The 21,044-nt window shown below is 39.7% G+C and overlaps 2 long non-coding RNA genes across 30 annotated transcripts in view; one reads left to right on the top strand and one right to left on the bottom strand.

Annotated features, from left to right (window-relative positions):
• The window catches only part of LOC127142733 (uncharacterized), a 26,113-nt gene extending 25,040 nt beyond the window's left edge, over positions 1-1,073 (top strand). For 28 of the 29 annotated variants that reach the window (XR_007813732.1, XR_007813747.1, XR_007813735.1 and 25 more), the window contains one exon: positions 863-1,072. This is a non-coding gene — a long non-coding RNA (uncharacterized LOC127142733). Of the gene's footprint in view, positions 1-862 lie in introns of all 29 variants that reach the window. The other variant, XR_007813749.1, reaches the window with a different exon arrangement.
• Positions 1,074-2,433: 1,360 nt separating this feature from the next.
• On the bottom strand, positions 2,434-6,175 carry LOC108885323 (uncharacterized). Its single transcript, XR_001961240.2, has 4 exons — positions 5,786-6,175; positions 4,405-4,468; positions 3,769-3,878; positions 2,434-2,899 (listed from the first exon to the last, which is right to left on the bottom strand). It is a non-coding gene; the product is annotated as an uncharacterized LOC108885323 (long non-coding RNA).
• Positions 6,176-21,044: the final 14,869 nt, after the last annotated feature.

The following is a 21,044-nucleotide window of genomic DNA, read 5'->3' as shown; positions in this document are numbered from 1 at the left end:
AAAAATGTCATAGTATAGTAAGGCATCAAAAATGCAAAAAATGTCATAATAGAACAAAAAATCAAAAAAAGTATAGTAAGAATCAAAAATGGCAAAAAATGTCATAGTATAGTAAGCATCAAAAATGGCCAAAAAATGTCATAGTATAGTAAGGCTTCAAAAACCATCAAAAAATGTCATAGTATAGTAAGGCTTCAAAAAATGTCATAGTATAGTAAGATCAAAAACCATCAAAAAATGTCATAGTATAGTAAGGCATCAAAAACCATCAAAAAATGTCATAGTATAGTAAGGCATCAAAAATGGCCAAAAAATGTCATAGTATAGTAAGGCTTCAAAAAACCATCAAAAAATGTCATAGTATAGTAAGGCATCTAAAAAACATCAAAAAATGTCATAGTATAGTAAGGCATCAAAAACCATCAAAAAATCTCATAGTATAGTAAGGCTTAAAAAACATCAAAAAATGTCATAGTATAGTAAGGCATCAAAAATGGCCAAAAAATGTCATAGTATAGTAAGGCATCAAAAACCATCAAAAAATGTCATAGTATAGTAAGGCATCAAAAACCATCAAAAAATGTCATAGTATAGTAAGGCATCAAAAACCATCAAAAAATGTCATACACATGTCATTGTATACGATGTGGTCAATGTTAGAAAATGTCATCATGTCTCTTAAATGCAAGAAGTAATTTGAAACATTACAGGCCACAAGAATAGGAAAAGTTCTGTAGAGTCATAGAGTTATTTGAGGGATAATTAAGCTTTGTTTTTTCTCCTTTAATTATAGTTGTAATAAAGTTTCAGGACTTGAAAGTTTGGACAGTTTCTGTGATTAACATGTTCTGTCTTTTTGCAGGCGGAGGAGGAGACCGCGTCACCTGAAGAGGACAACAAATATAGTTAAATGTTCTTAAAAATGTATATGACTTTGATAAGAATAGCTTCATATTTGCTCATTACTACATTAAATGGTGGGTGAGGGAATTAAACAGTGTTTCTAAGTGGTCAAACATCTGTCATTATCTTTGCTGTGAAGAATCAATAAAGTTGTTGCTTAACTTTTGAGTGTCTCTCTTTTTGAATTGATGCCACAAAAATGATTTCGTAATGTAGAAATGCTAACTATTAAAATAAATAATTCATGCAAAAGACTTTCTGGCTTTGAATGGGTTTCAGCCACTTTTAGCCAGAAATTAGGGTTAGGGTTAGGGTTACAGCTTTTAGCCACTTTTAAAGCCCTAGCCTATCCTAACCCTAACCTCTGACCAAAAGTCTCTGTGGCCATTTGTAGCCAGAGGGTAGGGTTAGGGTTACGGCTTTTAGCCAGAAATTAGGGTTAGGGTTAGGGTTACGGCTTTTAGCCACTTTTAAAGCCGTAGCCCTAACCCTAACCCTAACCCTAACCTCTGACCAAAAGTCTCTGTGGCCATTTGTAGCCAGAGGGTAGGGTTAGGGTTACGGCTTTTAGCCAGAAATTAGGGTTAGGGTTAGGGTTAGGGTTAGGGTTACGGCTTTTAGCCACTTTTAAAGCCCTAACCCTAACCCTAACCTCCGACCAAAAGTCTCTGTGGCCATTTGTAGCCAGAGGGTAGGGTTAGGGTTACGGCTTTTAGCCAGAAATTAGGGTTAGGGTTAGGGTTACGGCTTTTAGCCACTTTTAAAGCCCTAGCCCTAACCCTAACCCTAACCCTAACCTCCGACCAAAAGTCTCTGTGGCCATTTGTAGCCAGAGGGTAGGGTTAGGGTTACGGCTTTTAGCCAGAAATTAGGGTTAGGGTTAGGGTTAGGGTTACGGCTTTTAGCCACTTTTAAAGCCCTAGCCCTAACCCTAACCTCCGACCAAAAGTCTCTGTGGCCATTTGTAGCCAGAGGGTAGGGTTAGGGTTACGGCTTTTAGCCAGAAATTAGGGTTAGGGTTAGGGTTAGGGTTACGGCTTTTAGCCACTTTTAAAGCCCTAACCCTAACCCTAACCTCCGACCAAAAGTCTCTGTGGCCATTTGTAGCCAGAGGGTAGGGTTAGGGTTACGGCTTTTAGCCAGAAATTAGGGTTAGGGTTAGGGTTAGGGTTACGGCTTTTAGCCACTTTTAAAGCCCTAACCCTAACCCTAACCTCCGACCAAAAGTCTCTGTGGCCATTTGTAGCCAGAGGGTAGGGTTAGGGTTACGGCTTTTAGCCAGAAATTAGGGTTAGGGTTAGGGTTAGGGTTACGGCTTTTAGCCAGAAATTAGGGTTAGGGTTAGGGTTAGGGTTTTTATTTTTAGCCACTTGTAGCCGGAGGGTAGGGTTACGGTTATGGCTTTTAGCCAGAAATTAGGGTTAGGGTTTTTATTTTTAGCCACTTGTAGCTGGAAGGAACCTCTGGCTACGAGTGGCCTCTGGCTAAAAATACTCACTTTGATACAATATTGAACAGACCAGCAAAATATTCAGTGTTCAGAAGTATTTATTTGAGTAACAGTAAGATAATCCTCCGCACAGCGGGGAAATTCAGTGTTGCAAAAACAGAAAAGGCATTATATAAACAAGACAAGACATAAATCAAGATAATATATAACAATATAAAAAAATTGAAAACAGTATTAACAGGACTATGTACACACTACTTGATTGGGTTTGAGTATTGATATTGCACTGTTTAAAATAACAAAATGATAAACACAAAATCTAACCTAAACCACAAACACTGTGTAGAGGTCTGTGTGTGAATATGTCTGTGAAAAACATGGGTAGGACGGCTGCTTTAAGATAGTTCCTTGGTCTTAAGCCACATGTGTAAGATATTTACAACAGTCAAAAAAATGTCACAGTATAAGGCATGAAAATGGTCAAAAATGTCATAGTATGGACACACCTTTTTGTCTCTGCAGGAGAAGACGACAGCAGCTGAAAACCTGAAATGAATGAAAGGAAATAAATGTGTTATGAAGCTGTTAATTAACCAATTAGATAAAAAAAACTTCCACCATCTAACAGCTGTAGACAGTGTTGAGGAAATCAACACTGTTCAAGTTTGTTTTTCTCCACCACCTGTAATGAGGTCATGGGCACATTTTCCAAAGACTAATATGTCTTTATTAATCACCTATGAGAACATTCAACTGTTTGTAACACAACTATTTAATCAATAAGTGTATCATAAGCAGTAGAATGATCACAAAGATGCTTAGTAGGCATGTTCATCTTGGAAAATGTGCTCATAACTACATTAACTCTAACCAGTTCTAACAAGTGTTTCCTAGTGGTTAAATGTCTGTCATTATCTTTGCTGTGATTTGTTAAATGTTGTCTGCAATAAATTAATTAAAAGTGTATTTCTAAACTTTTGAGTTGTTCTGTATTTTGAAACTGATGTTACACAAATAACTTGCATTTTATTTGAAAACATCATGATTCTCATGTTTTAATTTTTTGACGTATTTTTGAAACATTTTGATTTTTCTTTAAAGGAAACAAGCTGACTGAAGATGGAAGCAGAACAAACGAGAGACATTCTCGTCCGCCATGTTTGTTTCCTCTAAAGTCATCAGATTTGGAGTTTTGGGAGTCCAGATTCTGGTTGTTGGTGGTGAATCTGTTAGTGTGTGGTGTGGCTGTGTCTCCCTGCACATCACACACTGTAAGAACACAACTGTGACATCTGTCAATATTTGTCGTCATGTGTTTGGTTTCTCATGTTATCTAGATCGGTTAAAATGTTAAAAATCTTTTAGTGTGTGCCAGGCAGGACAGGACAGTTGATGTAAAGCTGATTGTGAATTACCTGGAGGCCTCAGTTCTGGTTACAAAGAACTTCTTCACTGTCCTAAGACTCTCTGATCATTGACTACATTTCTGTGATCATGGATGACGTTGTGAACGAAGTGGTGACACCTTAAGGAAATCAAAGAAAAACATACAAAGAAAATGATCAATAGACTACTACCTATTCCTCATCAACAGTTTAACCATGAAAACACAGAGAAATATTCAACATTACAGCTGAACCACAACATTTAACAAACATTAAAGAAAATGGGCTGTTCGCTGTCACATGTGACAAGAAAAAGCATCACATCTTTAAGAATCAATACCAAATATCTGGAAGATGAACTAAAAGTTAGATTTCTATCACTGTCTGAGGATCATGTACATTACTGGAATAAAAACTTAAGTTTTTGAAAGCAGGGTCTTAACTTGTGGTGGCAGAAAGTTAACTGACGACACCTTTGAGTTTTTAAAAATTATTGTAACTAGTACTATTTACTGAGAATTTATAGACACAATTAATCAGTTATAATTATATTCAATACTAACCTCATTAAATACCAAGGATTTAAACAATAACACTGTTACTAACATTAATAATTCAGCTCATCAACACATTTTTTCAGACTGGGTAAATCTTTAGGACACATACCTGTTTGGTTTGTCAGGTGAGAGCTGGTGTTTCTGTCCAGGCTGCAGCAGCTGAACCAGTAAACCTGGAAAACACAAGAACAACACATGAAAAACAATGAACCTCAACAGGTCACCTCCAAACCCTTAACAGTGTAGAAGAATACAACACTGAAAACACTAGAACCTTAACAATCAAACTTTGAGTTTTAAGACGATAAATAAATAAATTAATTAATGATGCTACTAGAATATGACTTTATTCATCTCAGAGAAAAAAAGCTATTTTTCTAATAATTTCCAACAGTAATCTCAGCTCAGATGCTGTGACCTACTCTTGAGGTTTAAAACTTGTGGAGGGGTTAAAATCGAATTTTCAAAAGTTTGTATTTGACACAAAACTGAGCTTAATAAAGTCTCAAGTCACCACAAACAAACTGGGAGTTCAATGTATGGCTATGGACAGAATATTGCCACAAAGCTACAAAGACACACAAAACCACAAAGAAGGAAAAAACTGAGCTGTAAAATGATCACAATGAGACGCTTAACTGCCACACTGAAACACACAATGGCCTCAAAGACATGTTAAATGACCAGGAACTAAAAAGACATGATACAATGCAAAACAACCACAGAGAAGCTGAACATAAGTGGATGTAAAACAGCTAAAGACCTAAAACGATGCAATACCACCACAAGTAGACACAAAATGTATCACATCGATGTGATAATCCGCCATAACCTGACTTAGACTGACCAAGATGGAGCACAACATTACAAAGAAGCAGTAAAATGTCTGCAGAGTAACTGTAAAGAGATGCAAACTGAGATGTAAACAGACAAACAAGACTAGTGAACAGTTACCACCCTCCACAACTCATATCAGGGACGCTTTAATCACAGAAACACAAACACACTTTAACCCACGCAAATAAAAACGATGAGAAAGACGAAAAAGCTAAGCCCTCGACACTTATGCTAACGCTTGCTACTACTGCTAACGCTAGCACCCAGGTGTAAAACAGCCAGGTAGAGACGTAAAATGATATAAAATGACCACAAACAGCCACAAACCGGTGACAACGACACGATAAACCACCATAAACTGAGTTTAAATGAGCAGGATGGAACACAAAGTGACAAAAAGACGCAAAATATCGGTAAAGTGACTGTAAACAAATACAGAGGTGTACAAACATTACCATGAGGCCACTGAGTGATCATTCGTCCACGGTATTTGCCCACAACTCATGTCAGGGACGCCTCAGTCACAGAAACACAAACAATCTCTTACCCACGCGATATAAACGAGTGGAAATGGAGTTAAACCAAATTACTAGGTAATGCTAATGCTAACGCTCTCCGATAACGTTCATGCTAACGCTAGCCGCTAACTGTACCTTAGTTCCATGCTTCAGCGTCCAGTTTCAATCGTGTTCGACAAAAAGCAGCTCCAGTGTTTGTTTTAGCATCCAGACTTCTTCATCAAGGACAGAAAAGCAGCTGCAGGGTTTGTTTTAACATCCAAACCTCTCCGGTAACAACGTTTTCTCAGAGCACAAGCAAACAGAGGCAGCGGTTCAAAAGTGGTTTAAATCTGTTTTCCAACTTCCTCTCTCCGCCTCTCTACGCCCCGCCCACAAAATCATGACCAATTACGGGACACGTCGCGACCGATGACGACATACGTCAGCTAATCGGCAGAAAAACGCTGATTGGCCGACAGATTCTGGCCCGCCTAGCAACCGCCTCTGATTGGTCTTAAAATACATCCACTGTAGAGACCGAGAGAATTATAATGTGTGTCAGACACATAATCAGTGCACAGGATCTGAGGGTGAAGCTGTTTTATTTGACTATTTTCTGACAAAGTGGACATGAGCCACATTATTTATAATAGCCAAGCTAATGAGCATGGCCCTGTAATATATATGTATACTCTATTAAGTTAAGGCAGCTTTATTGCCCCCTGATAGTGAGTTTAAGGGTCTGAAATATAGTTTTTTACTTTATGTATTTAACCAGCTCCCTCCCTGATCTTCTACATGATGAGGATTTTCTACACTAACAGTTTAGACCTTGAATAAATGAATAAATGTGGTTGTTGACAGATGACAGGTTTGATGAACTTTCGTCACCGCAGACTATATAAAACCATAGACTATACAAAGATAAGAAACTGCACAGATCACATTAACTATCACATATAAGGTAAATGACTTACAAATTTAAAATACCCTGAAGAAAACTGGTGGGAATTATGAAAAACCACCTACAGTGTCATATCAGTGAATCCTTACAAGGCTAATATATTAATTTAAAAAAAGTGTTTACAAGAACAAAGGCTGATAAGTGAAATAAATGCAATGCTAAACCACAAAATCAGAATATCACACTGTGTGAAAATGAAGGCTCAGCTTTGAGTTATTCAGTTTTATCTTTAATTATACACATCAACGTTCACGCTGCAAAGCAGCCGTGCACAGCGGCCATGTTTGATCTGAGATGACACAACCCCGCCCCAAAAGCTGCACAATCACAAAATCTAATCCATATTCAAATGGTAACATTCACAGAAAACAGACAAAAAGTGTGATAAACAGACTGGAAATCCATTTTCATGTCTTCATCTCAGCTGTTTTCTCTTATTTGGCTCTAAACAATTGACATGCAGCCGTCTCTTCGATGTCATTTCCCACGGACAGAAGCTGTGGTTGAGGTTTTTTGGGAGCAGTTAACTTTGTCGAGTTGAATTACGAGTTGTTACTTCTGTAAATCAACATACAACAAGCTGTACAGCTGCAGGGACAAAGCTTAGATTGGCAGAGCTGTTTTTCCAGCCGTCAGTGAGCACAACACCAGATCTGTTTGAATCGCCAAAAAAAAAAATTCCACGTAGGCGGTGATCCAGATTAGAGGAGTCTTGATGGTTTTAAGAAACATCCTCAGAATAGGAGAGGGTTTCGTTCAGTGCCAAGTTTGACGGCATTTGACATCGTCAACCAGTCAACATGAGCAGCTCAGACCATCAACAGGCCTGGACAAATAAAAACTGGGTTCTTCAGCGGATTCTTCTCAGTCCTGAACGATCCTTGATGCAGAGAGAAGAAAAGAAACTTTCCCTTCAGAGTGTGATAAGTGCTTTTAAAGTCTGAAGGTCAGCTGTGGTCTTTATCAGGCCTGCAGTCCTGAGCAGGAAGTCTGGTTTCCATCGAGGAGGACCAGAACAGTCCAGTATCAAGAGTCTGCAGTAGAGAGGAGGAGGAGGTGGAGGTGGTGTTGGTGGGGGTTGTTTGGCAGCGCCGGCCTGCTCAGGCTCCGTTACAAGGACAATTAACTTTCACCCCACCGTCAGCACCAACCTTGATGAGTTGTGAAGTCAGTTTTTTGTTGAATACACAGCGCTCGTTACTGGAGACCGGCAGCGTCCCGAGGCTGCAGCCGCCAAAGAAAAACCTTCGCACATCCTCGGCCAAACTCCACGCTGCAGCTGCCAGAGCGAGCTGAACGCCGACCAACTCATATTCACACAGAGGAGAAGAAGAAGAAGAAGAAGGAGAAGTGCTGCGTCGCTAAGAGAGGCTGTTAACAGTTTGGACACATTTTGATGGATACTGTGAATCGGAAATGCTCGATCAGGATTTCTCCTGGACAGATTTAGAGGGGAAAGGTTGAGGCTGCTGATTGGTTGAACAGGTCTGTTATGAATGAGGAGGAGAGCTGAGGCTGATCTGTGAGAGTCATTTGGATCATCACAGACAGAAATACTGTCGAAGCTCATGCTTTAAATCAATATTCATCTAACAAGGATGAAATATTTAGATGCATGTTAATGAAATGTAATGCAAGAGGCAGCAGGAAGTGATCGTTTTTAATCAGCAGTGTCTTCAGTCTGAAACCTGCTGCGTCTGTAGCAGAGCTTCCTGATTGGTGAAAATTAACAAATTAACAATAAAGATCCATTCCTGCTATCATGAGAAACATAGTAAAGTAGCATGTGATGTTGATTTTGGTATAAAAAGTACATTCGCAGCGACGTTACTTCAATGAAAACGATGACGAACTTTGACAAAATCAACAAATAAAACCGTTACCATAAAGTGAAGGACAGACAAATGAACAAATAAATTAATTACTGTTTTCAAGGAGCAGTATGTAGGATTAGTGGCATCTAGTGGTGAGAACGCAGATTGCAACCAACTGAATACTCGTCCCCTCACCCCTCCTTTCCCAAGTGTGTTGAGTCTACAGTGCACTGCATCGACCAGTCTGTCAAATGAAGAAGTTTGTTTGTAATCAATATTTAGATATTTGACTTAGTTGTTAATCTGTAAAACTATAGCTGACAGGTACCCTCCTCTTCATCTTTGTCTGCTTTGTAAACAAGCTGAGGCGTCAGTGTAAAAACGCGAAAGGTGCTTGGTTTGTCCGTTCTGGGCTACTGTAGAAATATGGCAGCGCAACATGGTGGATTGTCAATATAAATGACTCATTCTAAGCGAAAGAAAACATGACGATAATTAGTTTTAGGTGATTATACACTAATAAAAACATACTTTACTCAATTTCTGCCAATAGATCCACTCAACAACCACAGTTTGTTTTTTGATTTTTTGATTTGACAGCTGTTCATCATGTCGAACAGAGATCACAGACGTTGTTGCCGTTTGCACCGGGATGTAAACACCAGCCAAAACCAAAAGTGTGGCTACATCTCTGTGTTTAACTCGAACAATTCCAACTTTATGATCTGCAGCATTCAATCTGAACACACGATGAACGCCTGTCAATCAGTGTGTAAGAGAAAACTGTGGATTGGTTCTTCTCTGTTGATTGAGGGTAATAAAAATTTAGCGATTACACCCCTCAGTAGATAGCAGTTTGCTGAGAGCTACAGGAGGAGAGAAGGCCAAAATGACTTTTTTTTGCAGGTCAGAGTTGCTGATGTTTTGGCTGAATAGTTGAAATATTTTCTAATCAGTCAGAGGAGGAGGTGGTATCGAGTTAGTGCAGGTGTGTTTGGTTTGGGCGAGCCGTGGAGTTAAGTGACGTTATGTCACTGCTGCTCTCCATACATCTGCGCTCTCAAACGCTGAAGAATTAGACCATTTCCTGTGAGGTGATGATGTCATTGTGATACGACTGCAGGCCCAGTTTCAGGCTTTTCTGTGTGTGTGTGTGTGTGTGTGTGTTATTATAAAGCAGTGCTCAGGACTGACGGGGGGACTGTAAGTCATCTCACACAGGAAGAGCCCTGGGCCCCGGCCCTCGCGATGACACCGGAGCCCTCGCCAACTGGGCTCGGAGCTGGAGAAGGTATGTAAATCACTCGTCCAAAGGTTCACGCTCGCCAGCCCAGTTTCCTGGGAAGGACGAGGTTCTGGACAAGGTTTGGAAATCCGATGCGGGTCCATCGAAACCATGTGTTGCTCAACCTCAAGGATATTTCAGAGAGAGTTTCCTCATCGCTGCGAGGGACGCCTGAAACCAATGCTGCAGAGTTGAGCAAGACTCTGACAGCTCAGATACAGTCAGGTCTCTGAGCCTCACAGATCTGGTTCAGGTACAGTCTCACTCTGAGAGACCAGGTTCAAGAACAACCAGGTGTTTGACAGACCAGGTTCAGGTACAGTCCAAGTCTGACAGACCTGGTTTTTGATGTTTAACAAAGGGACTGGAGGAAGGGATCTCTGCCCTCATTTCTGGTTCTCAGAACCACGTTTCAAGACCTAATCAATTAATTTGCTGAGCAGATACAAAATCAGGATTCTGTCTCGTCCATGTGATTCAGTCTAGACTCTGAGCTTCATTAAAGCCTGAATCAGATCCTCATCAAGGTCATGCTTCCTCTGCTAGATGATTAGTCGATTCGACAGAAAATTAACAGCAACAATTCTGATAATAGTTAGAAGATAAACTCCATCACTGTTTGTGCTCTTCCAGTCTTTAGTAGACCATTTCTTCTTTTCACATTTCAGGTTCAAACCTGTCTTCAGATTTTCAGCTACAGTATAAACTGCATACTGAGCCAACAAAAATGCAAAAAATGACACTTTTTTACTGCAGAGAAATCACCAATTGTTTGAATTTTAAGGCCATAGCCAGGGGCCTCCACTCAGACACCAAAAAGAAAGTCATAAAAACAGTAATACTAATTAACTGGCAACAAATCACAGTCATTTATCAAACAAAAGTGCAGCAATGTTCTCTTTCCAGCTTCTCCTAGATGTTAGAGTTTCAACTTTTCTCTGCTTTCCATCACAGTAAACTGAACATCTTTGGGTTTTTAACTGTTGGTTGGAGAAAACAAGATGTTTCAAGATGTCACTTTGGAATAAAAAATGTCTGTCACAGTTTTTCTGACATGTTACAGATCAAACACTTAACAGAGAAATAATCTGCAGATTAAATAATGATTACAATAATCTTTGCAGTCCTACAGCCCTACTTAAATAAGGTCCATATAGTTTCCAGCTGCTGTTTTTATTTTATCACACCTCTGCCTCAGCAGGTTCAGAGTCGACTCAGCATCAGGAAATGTTGCGGTTTCTTTTATAGCATCAACAACATCGACACTATTTATAATCTCCTGAATGATGAATGTTTTTACAGCGAGTGATAAATCAGGTATGCTGTAATGACACACACAAACACACACAGTGACAGGTGTGACAGGTGTTACTGGATCATTCTCAGTGTGTATGTCAGGTTCAATTGTTGGTTTCACAGCTTAAGTGAATCAGGGAGAAGCTGTCACTCAAAAACGTTTCATAATTGACTTCAATTTCCACAGCTGCTAACAGAATAACTCTGTGTGTGTGTGTGTGTGGTTACTATTCAGTGTTTCCTGCGTTGATATTAGACATAATGTCCTGCTGCCTAGATTAATCCGCCGCTTAAAATAGTCCCCCAAAAACGCACTATTGATGAGCTGTTTGAGTAAATTACGGTGCCTTTATTGAAAAAAATTAAACTACATATTTGTTTTAAAGATGACAGACAGCACATAAACTCTTCCCACATCTTGGTCGAAGACTGGCAAACCACTCAATCATTTACCTGAGCTGATGTTCGATCCCACATCGCCTCCACGTCACTGATGGTGTCCCTCCTCGCTGGACTGTCTTCAGGTCTGAGAGACTCGAAGAACCAGAGAGAGAGAAGAATCTGAATCAGAAACTGACATGATAAAGACGATGTGGATCAGTTTGCGGGTTCATATCATGTCCGTGGAATTCACTCTACATTTGAATGAATGAATGAATGAGGCATTTCCACCATCACCATTTTCTGATATTTTATAAACAAACAAATATTTATAAACAAACTGATTGACTGTATCTGCTGTGAAGGTCCCCTTTGTGCCGCCAAAACTGGAAACAGGATCTCTGGGGGCGTCGTGTGGATCCTTTGGGTCCTGTGGGTTGTTGGGTGGGGCTTCTGTGGATCTGGCTTGTTCCGGATCATCCCACAGATGCTGGATCAGATTGGGATCTGGGGAGTTCGCAGGCCAGGTCAACACCTTGGGCTCTTTGTCATGTTCCTCTGACACAAAACAAACCTTAAACAGGAATCAGCAGAAAAGATTTATTCATCCACTGTTTTGCATGATTTGTTGCATCGTCTGCACAAAGATTAAAGTCTGCATGTAGCACAACACCCTGAAGCATAAATCCACCTCATTTGCCTTCATGCATTTAGTGTGTTACAGGCCACACACACACACACACACACATGCAGGAGGGAGGTGGGATACCAGTCTAATAAATACAGAGGCGAGTGCAGAGCGTTTCCCCTCCCATTAAACACACCATCAGATCCTTTAACAGGTCCCATGGACAGTGTTCAGCATGTGCAGGAATATAGAAAACGTCCTGAACTTTTGTTTCCATTTCCTCCTCCTCCTCCTCCTCCTCCTCCTCCTCCTCCTCGTTCAGAGTTAGCGAGATGTTTTTGGAGGACAGACTTTGTGCACAACACCTCCCTGGAGAGGACAAGGAAGGCGAAGCACAAGAGTACACTTTACACCTGCTTCCCTTCTTCATCTGTCTTCATTTTTCTGGAGGAGGCAGGATGTTTGGCTTGGCTGCGACCTGCACCATGACTTAATCCCTGGGTGCTATTGTTAAATTTTTCGAGCAAAAAAAAATAATGAAAACCAAATGCGGCGGAGGGACCCCGTTTCAGGTTTCAGGGCCTGCGCTTTAACAACGTTACGTTTCCAGCACGTCGAGGCCAAATAACTCACTTATGTTTCCCTTGTAATATTACGCCAAACATGAGATCTTTACTTTGTCAAATCTGGTAAGTATCAAACCAACTGTATCAATAGGAAAACAGTTTTAATAAGCATTCCCAGGCGAGGGCTGAGGAACACCTCTCACCTGGAAGCTATTAGAGCCGACAGGAAATGGAGGCAGAGATCGAGTGCTTCCCAATAATGTGTGTCCCCCCGGAGAGAGGAAATATGTAGATTCATCATAAAACATATCTGAGAGGTTGGACTGTAACAGAGGAGAGAAAATCAGCAAAGACAGCTGGGCACCTCCAGCCCTCCAAGATAATATCGCACAAACATCTGTGGATGCAGCGTGCAGATAGCGTTTCATCGCTCATGTCGTACCATCTCTCCTGACAGTCGGACTGTAAACACCTTCTCCAGATGGACGGATCAAGATATGGAAGACCGTCACTGCCAAGAAAAGAAAATTAAAGACATAAAAAGCGATGACAGCACGATGAAAATATGAGGACTCACGGTCTGTCAAGAGTTTGACTAAATATACACAAGATGCCAAATAAACTATTTTACTTATTATATCATAATTCTGACTCAGTGTACTGAGTAAAAGTTATTGATTTTCTAATAAAATTAGTGATTTAAAACAGAGTTATCGTCTCTGAGTGACACAGATATCGAGCAGACTTGACAACTGTAATGCTCTGTTACTTAGTCGACCCAAAAATGTTTTAGATTTTAAGATTCTTTTACTTGTTTTTAACGGTCTTCATTGTCTTGCTACCAGCATTATCTTTAGCTTTTGCTCTTACACTCTGAGCTGGTGGAACAGTCGATTTGACGTGTGGTTTATAGCCTATACTTACTTTATTTTATCTACTTATTCTATTTATAATAATTATTAAATGTTGTCTCTTCCTTTGTATTCCTTTATTTATTTATTATCCAGCTTTTATCTAAGTCTACTTTCATATTATTTTCTTATTGAATGCTTTTTATTTCTTTCTTATTGTAATTTCATTTGCAGCATTTTTATTTGTTTTGTCTTTTTAATCTAAATTTATGGGCTTATCAGTCACTTTGACCTGCACTAATCTGTATGAAAGGTGCTGTATAAAAAAGGTTTTATTGATTGATTGATTGACAATATAGCATGTCAAAATCTTAACATACTAAAATTAAGTTTGATGTACGGAGTAAAAATGATAAGACACCAAATCTAATTCATGAGATAACATCAATAATACATCAAAGCTTTGACTCTAAATAAAAACTAAGACAGTTACACAGCACAGGGGAAGTTAAAACTATGACTTAATGAAAAAATATGATGCTAAATCAAGATTTTGACTCCGTTAAGAAAAGTTATGACACACTGAGTAAAAAACTAAATAAAAATGACAAAACAATGTCAAAATAATGCAACACTAACATAATGTAACTGAGTATTTGTGAGAAAGTGAACTTTTGGACTCACTAAGTCATAATTATGGGACACTGTCCAAGTAAAAACTGACTTTTTGATTTAGTATTTAGACATTTTGACACAGTAAAGTCAAAACTATTTCACTTTTCATGGCAGAAATGTGCTTCCATACACCTTTGTTGGCACTTTAGCAGAAATATTCAGCCTTTTGACTGATAGATTTATTCTTCGTCCTTCATATCATCGTCCATAAAAGTCCATCTACGGCAGGCGTCTCCATTGAAATTCCTGAAGCGAAGCGATCATCATCGGGACGGTCTCAGAGGCCGAAATCAGTGTTAATAAATCAATCCCCAGCCTGGGTGAGCTCTCCATCGCTCCCTCAGCTGCTTGCTAAACAAATGGATTCAGCATGTTTAATGAGGGTGGGGGGGAGGTGGAGGTAAGTAATACCTTTAATGATCTCAGCAGACCAAAAAACCCTGGCACCTGCCCAGAGCGAGCGGTCGGGGAGATGTTTTGGACAACGGCTCCGCAACGGTCATGGATGAAGATGCTCTGGTAGTTTGGCAGATTTACGTCCGAGCGCTGGACATGCCCCCCCCCACACCTCATGGAAAAGGCCATGAATTAGGGGGACGGTGAAACAGGCCACACACTGACATCACAGGCCTGTTGACGTCTCGGTGAAACCTCAGTGGTATGAAATGTTAAATGGTGTCTGGGGTAACTGAAGTGATGATACAGGCAGATGACGATTCAGGAAACTTCAAAACCCTCCAGGTCTCCTGTGTTTCTGAGTTCTGGAGCCTTGATGGCGTCTTCAGGTAAAAATAGTCTGATTGTTTGTGTCTTGTTTTTATGTCAAGAAGCACAAGGTTTGAACTCGCTCTTGTGGCTGTTTGAAGGTGGACTCAGGTGGAAGGAGGATTTGTTACAACTCCAGGTAAGTGTTCCTAATAAACTGGAAACGGAGAGTATATACACATCTCACCACCTTAGGCACTGTATACTCCACAGAGGCAGTGCTGTTTTACAAAAAAATCCTTTTGGTTTAGCCAGAAAAAATGCTAAAATAAGTCACCACCAAATTCCATTCACAAAAATGACAATTTTACCGAGCAGAACACAGGAGCTGCTGGAACACCACTGCCTCCATCAGATAGTTGGTTTGTGCTATTGTGTAGGAAGTACTTGTAGAAGTACAAGTACCACACAATAACACAAACTGACTAACAGGATGGAGGCAGTAGTATTCCAGCAGCTCCTGTGAGCTACTCTGTAAAATTCCTGTTTTTGTCAATGGAGTCTGGTAGTGATATGTGGTGATGTTTCTGGTTTTAAAAACGCATCTTACTCTGTAGGAATCCTCTCCATGATGTTGTCAGACACTTACAATGACAATCTAAGCCAACACACACACACACACACACAGTCAGTAACTTCAAGTCCAGAACCAAAACAAAACGCAGTGTTTACACAACAGGAGACAAACAAAACCTAAAGTCAACAAACACAACAAAATAACTGTAAATATTTCCCCAAATCAAAACAACAAGTTTAAAGTGACTTAACGTCGTATTTACAGCAAAAAACACCGACACTGAGCTTGCTTACCTTCCCAGGTAAACTCCACTCAAAACAGGAAGTAAAGTTAGTGGCAAAAAGCTTGCTTCCTGGAAACATCAGAATAAAATAACTTCCTCTCTCAGAAAAGCGTCTTACTTCAACATAAAACATAACAACACGTGGAAAAGAAGAAAAACTTCAGGAAAGGAGGAAAAAGTGGGGACATTTAATTTAAGCTAAGCATTCACCTGTTCCCTTTCAAAATAAAAGTCTCCGGCAAACCATTAAAGGATTTTGCAGAACATTAAATTAAAATAAAGTAAATAAATAAGGCAGTTGTTAGGTATTAAAACAGAAATGGTAGTGGGGAGGTGGAGGGTGTTTTGTTTGTTTTATTTTGTTTTTGTTTTGTTACGGTGATGCAGGAGGAAGCTGAGTTTAGTTTAGTTAAAACAGTAGAATCAACAGTCATGTCTACTAACTGAACTCTTAATGTTTACATGACTTTAAAGTAACTGTTGACACTGCAGGACATAAACAAACTTTAATAAGCTGCTCCACAGTCGGGACCTTGTTGCTTTCAGATGGACTTCTTGGTCTTTGGGGTAAAAAAAAAAAGAGTGTTTGTTTGGAAATGATTACGCTTGAAGTGATTATATCTGGGTAAGAATTCAGCGTAGGAGGGATTGAGAGGCCACTTGTCCCTCAGTAGTCCGTCCGAGCTTCCTAAGATGTCTCCGGAGAACAGACGATTATGTATATAGAGGCTTCGAGCAACATCACAAAGGGCACAAATGGATTCTGGGGGCAACTGGCTCATGTCCATTATCCACTCAAAGATGGCCTCTACAAAGAATCTTGCTCACAGTAAGTAGTTGATTAGATAATATGGCCATCAAGCTCATGTAAAAGACTCATCGTTCTGTGATTTCAGGCTTTCCATTATGGACAACAGGTGATGTCCTTCAACGCCAAGGACCGTTTACTGCGGCAGCAACAGCTTCCACAGGGAGCACCAAGGCTGTAACCTGCAGGCCTGCACTGTGAGGCTGTTTGGATGTACATTACCTTTAATGCAGCACTCCACATCACCGGGGGGAAGTCCCAGTGCTGCTTGTAAATGCAACAGTGGGTTGCTTTGCAGATAGCTGCTCATTTTTTAACCTCTACCCCCACCACTGCTGCTGCTGCAGCGTGTCAGGCTAAATAAACCGTCATATTTCACACAAGTTCAGGTCAATACATCCGGAGAATTTAAAGGCTGATTCTGTTATTTTATATAGAGTAAATGTCTTAATATTTGTCTGTTTTTAGGCAAAGTTAAACTAAAAGATGTTTATACTCCCCATCAGAATGACCAGAGTGACTTGGCAGTGAATGATAAACAATAATTAGAGTTCATATTGAGGGAAATAACATTTAAATGAATAAACACATTGTTGTTGCTTTTAAATCCTCTGAAATTTGTACAGAGTTTGGTTGGTGAGGTGCTACTGAGGGAATCCTTCAACATTTATCTGTTTTAAATGAGTTAGTCTAAATTTCTATGAGTGAAACTAACATTTAATTGTGTTTAATTGTGTTTGATGTGATCTATAAAAATTAAACATAGATGACAGAGTCACAGTGGACCAAGAAAAAAAAAAAAACACAGATCATCATTTTTCTTTTTGAATCAGCATCATAAGAATCCAGAATATGTGTCTCTCAAAAATGACAAAGACTGAAGTCCCAGTTTTGGTGGAATCAAACTTTTCCTTACTGTATTTTATTTATTTGAATATGAAGTTGTGCAGCTGTATTTACATTTTTTTATTTGTGTGACACTTTTAAACGTCTGCACTGATCGCTCTGTGAAACCAGCTGCAGCTTGATGCACATAAACATCACAACTGATCTGATCAAAACACGTCAACTCTCCAGAACAGAGAGTTCACTGACAAGATGCTACACAGCTTTAGTTTTGTACTTTATTATTACTTTTCACATGATAGTGAAGTTTGACTTTTTATCTATATCATCTATTCTTGCACCAGTGGAATTAAAACAAACAGCAGCAAGGTTTTAAATCATAAATACAGGATATACAAGACTTTATTGATCCCAAGGTTGGAAATTAGGAGTCATAACAACGGAGGAAGAAGAAAGAAGAAAGAAAACTGGAATAAAAAATACAAAAATATAGAAAAACTACCCATAAATCAAAGTGAAATTGAATCTCTACAGTGTTAATGAGATGTCTAAAGATAAAACAGTCATTCACTGCCTTTTTGGGATACAGTGTTTTATTATGATACAAACAAAACAAAGTATACAATCTGAAAAACAAAGCAGGAGACAGAGTCTTTTAAAGGTCTCAGTGGGTGGATCACCTGTCACACCAACAGGTAAACAGGTGGAGGAAATTAAATGTGCACCTCAGCCTGTACGTTTTAGTTTCATTTTAAGATTTTACATTCTGTCAATTCACTGTTTGCTCGGAGAAAATGGTTTCACGTGCATCTCAAACCCGAGCAGAGAGTTTCCAAACATTACCTCATGATGAGAAGAAAGTGCTGCTTTGATTTAGAGACAAGCTGAAGTTGCATCACAGACTTATTAAGGCCGTGGACGTACAGCTGCGTAGATTTACACCACATCACACCACTTTTTACAAGACAGTTGATGAGATTCAAGTATCCTCCTTCACACAGCGGCGTATAAATATTTACCTGCAGTGCGTCTGATTCCATCTGTCCGGCGCTGGTAGCTGCCCTCATATATTTCCCACTGGGAGCTGTGAAGATGTAGCAGAGATCCAGGCTGACCGAGACTCTTATTAAAACAATGAAGCTCATAATTATCCTGGAATTCCAAAGCAGTGCTATAGTCGTAATGAGGCCACACAGGAGCCGGCTTATAAAGAATGAATGTAATAAATAAGCCATTAGATGGGCAGTAAAAAGAGGAGGATATAAAAAAAAAAGACAACAACGCTGAAATGAGTTCAGACAGGTCTTGTTGTCTCTTGATGAGCACTTGGAGAAGTTTCTATTTTCGACCTTTAACTGTGTTTCTTCTTCTGTGTTACAAATGAGTTCTGATAACAATAATGTGCAGACTTTAAAAACCTGCAGCACACATCAGAAAATCCTGCTGATGATCATTTTGCAGTTATTTTCTCATGTGCTGTCGGTGAAACAAACGATTTCTCTGACAAACAATTAAGGAGCATTTGTCTGAACTCACCAAAGAGACTGGAAGGTGGTCTCCTGCTGTGTCCATTAACAGGCAAATTAAACTGCACTTGTTTGTTTCCTTGTCCACGAATGTTCATCGGATCAGGCTTTCCCCGGTGCATCCCACAGGAACTGGATCAGACTGGAATCTGGGGAGCTATGGCCAAAAACATTTTTTTGTGTCGTCACAGTGACCTTTGACCTTTGACCACCAGAATCTAATCTCTTCCTCTTTGACTCCAAGTGAACGTTTGCGCCAAATTTGTTAGGATTCCTTCATGGCGTTACCGAGATGTCGCATTCACGAGGCTAAAAACGTGTTTCATAGGGTCACACCGACTTTGACCTTTGACCTTTGACCACCAAAATCTAACCAGTTCATCCTTTAGTCCCATTTGTGCCAAATTTCAAAACATTTCCTAAAGGAGTTACTGAGATATCTCGCTCGTGAAAATGACATGAGCGGACACGATAGCCACGATCTCAATCACATTCTCTACAAAACATATTTACTGTTGCAGCTTTGTTTTACAGAAACATAATTTCTAGACTTCTGCATAAAATTTCTCGCTGTGTGACTACACAGGTCGTTAAAACAGTTCTAGTCGAAGCTCAAACGATGGAGAACCATGTGGAAAACCCTGATTTCTGTTGGTTTGTAATGTGCATCAGCGACAGTCACTCACCAACCAGCCACCTGTTTCATGAAGCTGCAGCTGAGACACTTCCTGTTGTGCTCTGGCTTTCATCTTTTGTCCTTTAACATCTATTTATGAAAAATGAGAATCTGATCATGTTTAAATTCCTGCAGCACACGTCTGAAAAAACCCTCTGAAAATCATTTACAGTCGTTTCCTCATGTGCCAGTGTGAATTGGTTTGATCGAGAAGGAATACTGATAAGATGCTAAAATGTTTCCTCTGATAAACAATTTAAAATATTTGTCTTTACCCACCAAAGAGACTCTGAGTCTCTCGCTGTTGCTGTTTATTATTTATCAGGAACATTAAACCCCCTGTAGAGCAGAACAGGAGCCAGCTTTGTTACCCCGAATACCCGTCAAATCCAACAAGGCCTTCACAGCTCCATCAAGGCAGCGGAAGGCAGTGAAAATTGTCCTTTTTTTAATGGCTGCTTTGAAGTAAAAAGAATTATCATATCGCTGGAAGTATTAAAGTTCCCCAGAAGGAACCCTACAGTTTTATTAGTTTTACGGCTGCTGTCTTTTTACACATTTGACCGCCTTCCTGGAGCAAGTGTTACACCAAAGTTAATGGCTAACGGAGAGAAAGTCAAAGGGAAAACTTGGCTGATTATAGCTATAACTCCTGCAGATACTAATTACCAGTGGCTGTAAAATAAGTCAAACTGGTCATCCTAATGAGTCCACCAGAGACCGATTGTTAAACTCCATTAAAAAGATCTATTTTCCTTCTCCTTTTTTATTTGTGTTTTTTTCCTCCCTCGCTCCACTGTCAGCGTCATCTTATCAAGTGTGACCAAACAAACTCCTGTTTAAAGGTCAGGAACGCTGCTTCCGCCCCAAACACAGTAATTAATGTAAGATTAAGTCTGACATAAACATTAAAAAAATGGCTTTTCCACTGTGTCTTATAAAAAAACTCGGAGGAAAAATACCCTTCATTAGATGCTCAGGCAAAGTTTGTCTTCACACACATCAGGTGAGTCATGTTTGACCTTAACAGCACAGGTAGTGAACATATAAAGTCTAATGTTTCTGTTTAATGGGTATTAAAGATGCTGCTCTGATCCCAAAACTAATAAAATAAAAGAATAAAGAAGAAGAAAAAAAGTTCACTATATGATAGAAATACTGATTATAAGGACAGAGTCACATGTTCGTATAGACTCTGCATTTTCACCGCTAATGAAGAAACAGATGGAGCTCATTTAGGTGCTGCACACACTGGGACCATTTCTAGTCAAATACAGTCGGTGCTGCAGCCTCCTGACTGAGGGTTTGGTACCATCGCGTCTGTACAGAGACCAGAACCAGAACCTGCAGTGACTGAGAGAAGCTCTGGGCGGATGGATACAGCGTTTTTTGATGTAAAATAAATGAAAGCTGTTAATCGGAGCTTTGTTGATGTTGGTGGGTGTAGTTTTGGAGTTTGGATTGAGCCAGGCTAGCTTTATGCTAAGCTAAGTTAGCCACATCCTGACTGCAGCCCTGCAGCATGTATATA

The sequence above is a fragment of the Lates calcarifer genome, linkage group LG8 (assembly GCF_001640805.2).
Source record: "Lates calcarifer isolate ASB-BC8 linkage group LG8, TLL_Latcal_v3, whole genome shotgun sequence".
Taxonomy (NCBI): Eukaryota; Metazoa; Chordata; class Actinopteri; family Centropomidae; genus Lates; species Lates calcarifer.
This window is presented reverse-complemented; position numbering and strand designations above follow the sequence as displayed.